The 11,851-nt window shown below is 41.8% G+C and overlaps 1 non-coding gene across 1 annotated transcript; it reads left to right on the top strand.

The window, feature by feature from the left end:
- The first annotated feature begins 2,368 nt into the window (after window positions 1-2,368).
- On the top strand, window positions 2,369-2,471 carry LOC131002087 (U6 spliceosomal RNA). Its single transcript, XR_009094166.1, has one exon. It is a non-coding gene; the product is annotated as a U6 spliceosomal RNA (small nuclear RNA).
- The last annotated feature ends 9,380 nt before the right edge of the window (window positions 2,472-11,851 follow it).

The raw sequence follows: 11,851 nt of genomic DNA, 5'->3' as shown, positions 1-11,851 counted from the left end.
CTTCTCGAACTGGACTCGGACTCCTTCTCCAGGCTTGAAAGAACCTCCCGAGGTCGATGAATGTTGTCGTAGCAAGGTGCAAGCTTTCTCTTCAAGCTTCTACGTCCTTGTATACACAACACGAACAAACAAATCAAACGCACCGGAGGGAGAAAATAACCGAGTCAAAAGAAATAAACAAAAATAAACACGGAAAACAATGCAACACAATCAAATGCCTAAAGCCTTCCCCGGCAACGGCGCCAAAATTTGACTCATCCAAAAACACCTAACGGATGGACTCGAATTTATACGAGGTCGTCCTAGGGTGGTAAGGTGACTCAAGTCGTCTCACAAGGAAGACTTAGCAGGGCTCTAACCGTATTGCTCACAAGAACTTAAAAGAAATCTAAACACTCTAATCGGGTAATTGGGTCTGGCACTCTCTCCGATTAACTAGCGCGTAATTAAATAAGCTTGTAATTATCTAATGCAGAATCAACAGAAAGCATATAAATCTATCTAGGCGGAATGAGAAGGAAGCAGATTAAGAACGCAGGAAACTAAGAAACTTAGGGTTTTAACTAGCAATCTAGAAAGCATTAGATAAATCAATCAATCAAAAACAACGATTATCTAGGCGAGATTAAAGAACAACGATTCATCAATTGAACATGGAACAACAATTATCTAAGCAATGCAATAACGAGAAAGCTTGTAAAGATTAACTAATCAAAATGAAAAACTTACAATCGATCCAATGAAATCAACGATCTAGCGGAATCCACAAGTATCTAGAATGTTTCTATCTATCTAAACTATGAGAAAAAGCATAAAATCGCAGGTGGAGGCTGCTGGAGTCGGAAGTCTGAAATAAAACCCTCAAAATCGGATTTTATAGCAATTTCCGTAACTGCCAGATCTGCACAGGGGCGGCGGCCGCCGTGAGACGGCGGCGCCGTGGACGGCGGCCGCCGTGGGACGGCGCCGCCGTGATGCCCCTTCGCGGTTTCTTCCAAAAATTGTACGGCCCGCGCCGTGGGGCCGCGGCCGGCGTCTGGACGGCGGCCGCCGTGAGACGGCGGCGCCGTGGACGGCGTCCGCCGTGACACGGCGGCGCCGTGGTCCGTCTTCGCAGATTGCTCCCAAGGTTGCACGGCCTGCGCCGTGGGGCCGCGGCCGCCGTCTCCACGGCGGCCGCCGCCTGGCGGCGGCGGCCGTGAGCCTGACTCTAAAACATGCTCGAAACAATACCAAAACGCTCGGCAATTCGCGAATCCTGCACGCGACAATAGTACATCCAAAAAGATCATCAAGCACGTGAAATATAGAGCAAAAAGGTACGAAACGAGCTCGAATGCACAGCAGGAAAACTCATAAAATCATCACGAAATAGGGCTAAACAGACACGCAAGCAAAACCCCTAATTTAATTTGGCCGAAAAAATATCGGGGATGCCAATTGCAATAAATTGAAAGGTCGTTCAATGTCTTGCTACAATTAAAAAGTTTGTCAAAAAATCGGAATTTAGTATAAAATAAGGTATTTTCATGCAATTTGCCCATATATATAAAATGTTGGGAACTTGTAAATCCCCGTCCTCCTATAGTACTGCAGATCTCCGTATTTATGCATAATATCTTGTACCTAACTATGCATGCACAATTCATATATGCATATTAATTTGTATTTTACCTTATGCACAAAAGGAGATTTACATTACTACTAGAAGCTAAGGAATTTATATGAAAAAAACAATTTTTTCGCTCTTTCCGTGATTCCAATTAAGGTGGTGTATTGATCCATCAATATAATGGTATTCACCGTAAATCATTATGATCCAAGCGTTGAGAATAGTTTTCTTTTCTCATTTTAAATTTTTGTTTACATTTGAACCTCTCCTTCTATATATACGTGTGCATGATAGTTCGAATAGTTTATTTTTATTTTAATGACTAAAAATTTATTTGCGAAATTAGTATCTTAATGAACTTTGATTTTGAAGAAAAAAGTATTATTGCAATGTCTAGAAAATATTAAAATAGTATATGTATTATTGTATATAAAATATTACTATATATAAATCAGCAAGATTGATTTTCAATTCTAAAGTTGAAATGATTTTTACCTTAATTTATCTGTGTATGTATAGACATATATAATTAGGGGCGGAGCTAGGGTGGGGCAGGGGGGTCACTGGCTCCCTTGGGATTTTCAAAAATAATAGAAGTATTTTCATAATTTTATATTAAAAATTACTCCCTCCGTCCACGAAATAAACTCCCAGTTGGGGTTCGGCACGGAGACTAAGAAAGTTGAAAAAGGTGGTGTAAAGGTGGTGTAAAAGACTAAAAGGGTAGTGTTTATGTATTGTTATTACTTTTACTAAGTCCCTTCGGGGACATCCGATAAAATTGGAACGATACAGAGAAGATTAGCATGGCCCCTGCGCAAGGATGACACGCATAAATCGAGAAATGGTCCAAATGTTTTGATTTGATGAAAAGATGACTCTCTCTCACGCTCTGGCGATTTTAACCTAATTCTGCCGCTTTGTTTTGATGGCTTCTCCGGGCCTTCTCGCCGGCCAGGATCGGCCTCAGACACCGAAAATCTCATCCAACTTTGATCCTCCAAACAGTGGTAAGGCTGCGGTTCCTTTGGGTTATGATAATGATACATCAACTAGGGTTTCGCCTGCTAGGGTTTCGCCCGTTAGGGGTGAGGATATTCAGGCTGCAAGAAACAACACCACGTCGGGGCCGCACGGAAACCCTATTCAGGTTGCAGGGAACAACACCATGTCGGGGAAGCACGCAAAACCTATTCAGGCTGCAGGGAACAACACTATCAATCCGGTGGCAAAATCCTACGCGGAAGTTTCTTCAGCGAGAGTTCAACGGAAGCCGGATATACCGGCTCACAAGTTCACGGCGCTAAAACCGAAAAAAACACGAAGACACCTTTGCTTTTAACATACCTTCGGCCCTATACCAAAAACAGGTGGAAGAATTTCAATTTGCGTTAATTGGATGCATTCTTTTGAGAAAGGGAGACAAACCACGACCTTGTGGGGATATTAAGAAGGAACTTCAGGAACTATGGAACACTCAAGGCCATTGGAATCTGATTCCTATGGGCAAAGGATATTATACGTGCAAGTTCTCCATAGCCGAGGATAAAAGTAGGGTAAAGAAACAATTGCTTTGGGAACTTTCAGCAGGATCGATCAGGCTTCGCGAGTGGACGAAGGTTTTCGATCCTTACAAGGAGGTGTCTTCTCTTTGTCACACGTGGGTGCGTATTTATTATCTCCCTGTGGAATGTTGGCATCCGGAGGTGATTATCGGGATCAGTCGACATATTGGGCTACCTATCAAAATTGATAACGCCTCCGTGGAAGGACAATTCGGTCACTTTGCGAGGATTTTGCTTGAGATTGATCTTGCTCTGCCGTTACAAGAATCATTACTCGTTAACTGTGATGAAGGATCATTTTATGTTGAATTCGTTTACGAACAACTGCCCCATTATTGTACTCGGTGTAAGATAACAGGACACTTGATAGACAAGTGCAAAAAAGCAGAACAACGTGACAGTAAAGCGAGGAATGTGACTAAAGAAACCCAGCAGCCACAAAACAAAGAGAAAACGGCAGCTGTTCCTTCCAATAACCAGAAGAATTGGAAATCTAAGGAGGCCGATTTGGTTACTATTGATAAGGAAAAGGACGGAATCTTATCGACGGACATAAACATTGTGGAGCATCAAAATGCTTTTGAGGCTCTTGAAGGGATTGTGGAGGATATTAGTGAGGAAGAGGAGGGGCTTGAAGATGAATGTGACATTATGGATGGTACGGATGCTGTTGAGGTAGATGGAAAAGGTGTGGAGGATCTTGAGGAGGAACGGGGCATTATGGGGGACACCGGAGCGGGGAAAGGGAAAGGTCCACATAACGGTGAAGGGACGGAAAAATCTGACAAAATTCAAGCGAATAATTTCATGGAGAGGTCGGAAAAATCGGGGATAAATCAGCTGAACACGGTTACGGAGGCTCAGCCGAATAATGTTCAGGGAACTTTGGGACAAAAAAATTCGGAGGCCACTGTCAAGAAACGGGGACGACCTCCTGGACCTTTGATCAGGAAAACTACCACAGATGATAGTATTAAAACCAAACTTCGGAAGAATGACCACAGGATGGAGATGAAATCAAAACCAACAGGGTCTTCTTCATCGGATAAGATTAATAGAAAGTTAGCTGAGGCGTATGCCGCTGGACATAGCCCACAGGACTATCAGATTGTTGCTGCTACTTCTACGAGTGCCCAAGTGATGGCAAATGTGGTGGACAAGAGTTGGGCATCGGAAGTGGAAAGGGCTGAGGCCCAATCCATGACCCCTTTCTAATTCCGATGAACTTTTTAGTTTGGAACATCCGAGGGCTCACGGACGAGTCTAAACTATCCTCAAAGAGAATTGTCGCTCTTTTTCTCCGATGGTTATTGGTCTTCTTGAGCCCAAAACTAAGTTCTCTAAAGTTCCGTCTTCTTTTTGGACTTCTCTTAATGTGGTCCCATGTCACCAAAATGTTAGAATCTCCAAGCGTTCCAACATTTGGTGCTTTGCACATCCTGACATGGGGGTTACTGTTCTCCTTTCTTCGGAGCAGGTGGTGATTTTACATTGTGTTTGGAAGAATGATTCTTTCACGATGGCCATTATTCACGGTGCTAACAATTACTTGGATAGGCGACAACTATGGCTGGACCTTCTGAATTACATCTCTGGTCCTTCGGTTTTTATTGGCGATTTTAATGCGGTAAAGGGCGCTCACGAGAGGAGTAGTGATTGTGTTCCTTGTGCCATTTCTTGTAGGGATTTCAGGGATTTCATTGAAGCTACGGGGTTCATTGAGCCCTCTTCTGTTGGTTTGAAATTCACGTGGTCGGGTCGAAGATTCATGCCTTCTCATGTTGAATCCACTATTGATCGTGCTCTCTTTTCTGAAAATTTTGCGGAGAGGTGGGATGTGGTCTATACTCAAGCTCTGCCCCGGAATACTTCTGATCATTCGCCTCTGGTGCTTCATTGTGAAAAGAACGTGAGGGGTAATAGTAGGTTTTTCAAATTTTTACATATGTGGACTCTGCATGAGGGTTTCCAGGATATGGTGGAGCAATCGTGGCAACAACAGGTGGATTGCAACTGCCCGATTTATGTATTAATGGCTAAGTTGAAACGTCTCCGGAATGCGCTGAAAGTTTGGAACAGGAATGTTTTTGGTCAGGTGGAGAACGTTCTGGCCGAGTCTAACAAAGAACTCTTGGAAGTTCAGCAGATGATTGCGGAGTATGGGTATTCGGATGATCTCTTTGATAAAGAAGTTTCTGCTCAAGCGAGGATTAATTCTACGCTTTCCAGAAAGCACAGCCTGCTGCAACAACAAAGTCGGGTCTCCTGGCTGCAGGATGGAGATCGCAATACCGCTTTCTTCCACAGGATGATGCATTATAAAAGGAAGCCGCATTTAATTTCCCACTTGACTATTGATGGCTCGGTTTAATACGACCAAACTATCATTAGCAACCATATTGTGCATTATTTTTCGCAGCTCTTTCATGAGACTAGCCAGGATGAGGTTGATATCACTTCTATTGAGGCTTCTATTGATCCTTTGATTGATGATTTTCATAATGCACTCCTGACCAAGATCTCGGATGAGGAGGAAATCACTGCGGCGGTTTTTAGTATGGATGCTTCGAGTTCTCCTGGGCCGGATGGTTTCAATGGCAAGTTTTTTCAGTCTTGCTGGCCGATTATTAGGAAGGATGTTTGGAAAGCGGTGCGCACTTTCTTTGAGAAGGCGTATCTTCCTCAGGGTTGTAATTCAAGCATTATGGTGCTTCTACCTAAGAAAGATACGGTGGATTCGGTTGGTGATTTAAGGCCTATTGTGTTATCAAATTTCTTTTATAAAATCATCCCGAAAATCCTAGCTTCGCGGCTGAGTGGTTGCTGCTAAGTTTGTTTCTGGGAATCAATTTGGTTTTATAAGCGGAAGGAATATTCATGATTGTATTATGCTCGAGTCTGAAGGGGTCAATTGTATGCAGCGAACTGGGGGAGGCAGAAATATGGCCTGTAAAATTGATATTTCTAAGGCTTTCGACACCCTTCGTTGGGATTTCCTGTTGAAAGTCTTAAAAGTTAGTGGTTATGACGAGTTTTTTATCCGTTGGATTGGTGTGCTTCTTCATTCGGCTAGGATTTCTATTTTGTATAATGGACAGTCCCATGGCTATTTCCCCTGCTCTAGAGGTGTTAGACAAGGAGACCCTCTCTCGCCTATTCTTTTTGCTATTGCGGAAGAGGTGCTTGGTGCTCTCTTCAGTAATTGCGTTGCCTCAAGGCACCTGGTTCCGATGACAATGACACGTGGTAGCACCTTTCCTACTCATTTACTCTATGCAGATGACATCTTACTGTTCTGCAAGGCTTCTGCTGGCAATGCTACTACCATTCAGAATATTTTGTCTTTCTACGGTTCTCTGTCTGGGCAAAGTTACAATACCTCCAAATCCTACGTTTATTTCTCTGATAAAGTTCCTATTCATCTTCGGCGTGCGGTTGGACGGATTATGGATTTCAAGCAGGGGGTTTTGCCGTTTACTTATTTAGGCGTCCCTCTTTTTGTTGGGAAGGTGCGTGCTAATATTTTGAGGCCTGTCCATGATAAAATTGTGAATAAATTTTCACGTTGGAAAGGCATGAACCTTTCCATGGCGGGGAGGGTTTGTTTAGTAAAGTCGGTGATCCAGAGTTCTTTGACGCACTCTATGATGATATACCGGTGGCCGAGATCTTTACTTAAAGAACTGGATGCTAAATGCAGGAACTTCATCTGGACTGGTGATGTTAGTAAGCGGCATTCTCATACGGTTGCTTGGGCGAGAGTTTGTGCGATCGGAGAGGAAGGTGGTCTGGGCATACGTTCTTTCTCCATGATGAATAAGTGTTTCCTTATGAAACGTGCGTGGAATATCATTAAAGGGAGGAGCTTCGGTTATGACTTGATGAGAGATAGGTATCTTCAGATTTTTGGCCAGGTGAAAGGTGTGGCTGCCCCTTCGTCGATTTGGCTAAGTGTGCGCAGCGAGATTCCTCAGCTCATCAACGATTCTTACTGCTATATTGGTACTGGGGAATCTACTAGCTTCTGGAATGATGACTGGCTTGACTTCAGGATTGCGGATAAATGTGAGGTTCCTCACTTTGTTCGTGACTTTCTCAATCAGTCTGCGGCGGAGTATTTCTATGATGGACTATGGCATTTTACACAGAATTTCATTGATGCATACCCGGATATTGTTTGTGCCATTCTTGTTCTTTCGGTCGGGGAAGATAAAGATACTAGATTTTGGAAACCCTCTCTTCACGGTGAGGTTACTTCAGCTTTGGCTTTTGCACATCATTGTCATAGATTTCCGAAAGTTAAATGGGGAGTTTGGATTTGGGAACGGCATATTCCTGTTCGGAGATCGCTGGTCTGTTGGCGGATTCTTCATGGAAGAATGCCAACTTTGGATCGCCTCATACAGCATGGCCTTATCACGCCAAATCGTTGTGTTTTCTGCATGGCTGATGCCGAGACCATGGATCATATTTTCTAGAATTGCCCTCAGGTTAAGATTATTTGGGCGGAGTTTCTCAGCTGGTTTAACCTTGGGAGCTTTTTGGGGGTCGACGATATTCACAGTTTTTTAGTGGCTGCTTGGAATTGTGAGCTTAGCTCTCAAGTGTCTTGCTTCTGGAAAGCTGGTATTATAACTCTGATTTGGTGCTTTTGGACGCAGAGGAATGAGTGTGTTTTCAATGATGCTAAGTTTGTTGGGAAAATTGTCCTCCAATTCGCGAAAGTGGCTTTTCTTGACATTGAGCAGAACTTTAAGAAAATCGGTTGCATGGCAAATACTTGTCATGATCTAAAAGTGTTGCGAAATCTGGGGGTTAGACCGCGTACTGCTCCTCCTCCTTCGTTTATTAATGTCTACTGGTGGCCTCCGCCTAATCAGTGGATCAAAGTTAACACTGACGGATCGGCTCTTGGAGCTCCGGGGAAGATTTCGGCTGGAGGCATTTTCTGGGATAAGTTCAGCTGGGTTAGGGGATGTTTCCACATCAAAGGCGGCATTGGCTTCGCGTTTGAAGCGGAATTATTAGCTGTTACCTCGGCAATTCAAATTGCTTTTCATAGGAATTGGAAATATCTGTGGATTGAGTCGGATTCCACATACATTGTAAATCTTCTTCAAGTTCGGTCGCTTGATGTTCCTTGGAGGTTTGCAGCACGTTGGAAGGAGGTTTTGGCAATTCTTGCTGATTTTAGCCTCCATATTACTCACATTTTTCGTGAGGGAAACAAAGTGGCTGATATTTTGGCGGCGAACAATATGCAGGAAGGATGGTGGCCGATGGAGATTGAGCCTATTAAGAAGGCGGTGAGGGCGGATATGAACTGTCATAGCCATCTTCGGATGGTGAGGTAATGGTTTTTATGGGTTTGTTTGTTCTCGGTGTTTTTACAAACACCTTGTATGCAAGAAATGGGCTTGCCTTTGTTGTCAGCCTTCTCTCAAACACCTGGCGTGCGTTAAGGTGGGATATAGCTTCGGGAGGTGCTTCTGGTTTGAACTCGGCACGGACTGAGGAGGGGTTGAGTGCGGTTTTTGGGGCGACTCTTGACCTTTTTTTCAGGCTTCGGGTGTGCTCGAGTCTGTGGTCGGGTAAGTTGATCCCCGTTGGATGCTCGGTGTTAGCGCTTCGGCCTTGAGCTTTTTAGCCATCAATTGAACTGTCATTGTAGAATTGATGGTGGGTTTTTTTGCCCTGTTCTGATTATTGTTCTCTGGTATCATGGTGAGCGGCATGGGATGCCGGTGGTTGCTGGCTTCGGGTGGGTGGCGAGTGATTTTCATGCTGGGCTTTTTTCAAGCACTTGGTGTGCGTGGAGAGGGAATCAGTTTCGGACTGCCGTTGATTCTGGCTTGACGCTCGACAGCTGCGGTGTTGCCTCGGATGCAGAGGAGGAGATTGGTGGTTGTGTTGGGGCAACACTCGGCCTTTTTTTCAGGTCCCGGGTGAGCTCGGGCCTGAGGTCGGGTATGTTGATCCCCGTTGGTTGCTTGGCGTTGGCTCTTGCCTTCGGCCTTGGTTTTTTTAGCCATCTTTTGATCTGTCATTGTAGAATTGATGGTGGGTTGCGCAACCCTGGTTCTTTTTTCTGGTTTTGTGTTTGGCGGCATTGGGTTCCGGTCGCTCTTAGGGACGATGGTCAGGCCGGAGTTCTTGAAGATGCGTCCCCTCAATGTCTGCCGGTGGTTTTCTTTGTTTGTCTTTTCTTTTTAGACGGATACTCTTTTTCCTTGCTTTTGGTTTTTCCCACTGGGTTTTCCTTAGCAAGGTTTTAATGAGGTCCGGCCCTTTAGTCAGCTTTTCTGTGCTCTCAAGGGGTTTTTAGGTTTTTTTCCTTTTTTAATAAAATCTAATTTAATAATAATTACTTTTACTAATCTTTAACTAGCAATTTGATAATAATAATAATAAGAATAATAATAATAAGAAGAAATAACAATAATAATAATAATAATAATTAATAATAATAATAATAAATAATAATAATAATAATAATATAATAATAATAATAATAAGAATAATAAATAATAATAAGAATAATAATAATAAGAATAATAACAATAATAATAAGAACAAGAGAAGAAGAAGAAGAAGAAGAAGAAGAAGAAAGAAGAAAGAAGAATAATAAGAAGAAGAACAAGAAGAACAAGAAAAAGAAGAAGAAGAATAAGAAGAGAAGAAGAGAGAAGGAGAATAAGAAGAAGGAGAAGAAGAAGAAGAGAAGAAGAAGAAGAAGAAGAAGAAGAAGAAGAGAAGAAGAAGAACAAGAAGAAGAAGAACAAGAGGAAGAAGAAGAAGAGGAAGAAGAAGAAGAACAACAACAACAACAACAGAAGAAGGAAGAAGAAGGAAGAAGAAGAAGAAGAAGAAGAAGAAGAAGAAGAAGAAGAACAAGAAGAAGAAGAACAAGAGGAAGAAGAAGAAGAGGAAGAAGAAGAAGAACAACAACAACAACAACAACAACAAGAAGAAGAAGAAGAAGAAAGAAGAAGAAGAAGAGAAGAAGAAGAATAAGATAGAGAAAGAATAGAAGAAGAATAAGATAATAACAATACAACAATAATAACAAGAACAACAAAAAAAAAAATAATTAACAACAACAACAAGAATAATAAGAAGAATAATATAATAATAACACAACAATAACAAAAATAAAGGAAATAATAAAACAACAACAAAACAATAACAAAAAAAAAAAATAAGGAAAATAATAATAAGAAAACAAACAACAACAACAACAACAACAACAACAACAACAACAACAACAACAAAATAAAAGAAGAAAAATAATAATAAGAAAAAAAAAAAAAAAAAAATAAAAAAAAATAATAAAAAATAATAATAATAATAATAATGAATAATAATAATAACAATAATAACAATAACAATAATAATAAGAATAATAACAATAACAATATCAATAATAAGGATAACAATAATAATAATAATAATAATAATAATAATAATAATAATAATAATAATAATAATAATAATAATAATAATAATAATAATATTTAGTTTAGGGGAGACTAATTACATAAGTAATGGTAGAATAAAGTGGGCCCAATAGATAAAAGTGTAGTAAATTTAAAAGCAAGGGAGGGTATAATTGTCCAAAAAGTAGAGTAGGAGTTTATTTCGTGGACGGAGGGAGTAAAATACATGATTTTATCTTCATCATTATCGTGTTGAGCTATTATATATTGTAATTGATATGTAAGCTATAGAATTAAAACGTTTTGAAGAAGTGAACACATAATTAATTTATGCATATCATACTTGGATTGGATTCTAGAGATTTATTTTAAATTTGATATTGAAAATTACTTTATCATATAAAATTGGTTAATTACGCCAAAAGCCATGAACTATACCCCAATTTCCAAACTTTTCATGAACTTTTTTTTTATCAGGAATTCCCTGAATTTAAGGGGTTCAACAATTTTTCCACGCTTTTTTCTCTGGTGAAGCTCTGGGCTGACATGTCGCCTACATGGTAATATCGAGCTAACATGGCGCTTATTTGGAGTGAAAATTTGACACTTGGAAAAAAAATGAACAAAAAAAAAACCATTCTCTTCCCCCCTCCTCCATGTCCGGCGAACTACACCGCCCCATCTCTCTCCACCGTCCACCGCCTTTCCCCACCTCCATCACCAGATCCGTCGCCCCCTCTCTCCACCTCCCACCGCCTTCCCCCACCACCCCGCAGATCCGCATTCCCCTCTCTCTCCGTCTCGCGTTTTCCTCTCGCATTTTCTTCCCATGAGAGTAGCGCCGTCGCCTCTTAAATTCGGGCGAGCGACCGCCCATTCCTCCGGTCGGCGTCACCTCCCCCTTGACTGTCTCCCTCTTCTCTCAATTGTTCTCTCTCTCTCTGAGCTCAATTGCACACACAAATCGACCCTAATTTCTTCTCTCAAAGAAGATAAAGATGAAAAGCCCTAATTTCCCTCATCTTCGCTTGAATCCGGCGAAGTTGACGCATCACCTCTCTGCCTCAAGCCCTAGCTCACCTCTGTTCGACACAACTCTGCCGGCACTGCCTCTGGAACCGATGAGCAGATGGCGTTCTTAGGTCGATCCTCCTCTCAATCTCACATAATCGAAGCAAAAAGGGCGAACCCCAGTCCTCTCAACTCTGGCGAAATTGTTGTCCTGGTTCAACGTCTTC

This window comes from Salvia miltiorrhiza, chromosome 8, assembly GCF_028751815.1.
Source record: "Salvia miltiorrhiza cultivar Shanhuang (shh) chromosome 8, IMPLAD_Smil_shh, whole genome shotgun sequence".
Taxonomy (NCBI): domain Eukaryota; kingdom Viridiplantae; phylum Streptophyta; class Magnoliopsida; order Lamiales; family Lamiaceae; genus Salvia; species Salvia miltiorrhiza.
This window is presented reverse-complemented; position numbering and strand designations above follow the sequence as displayed.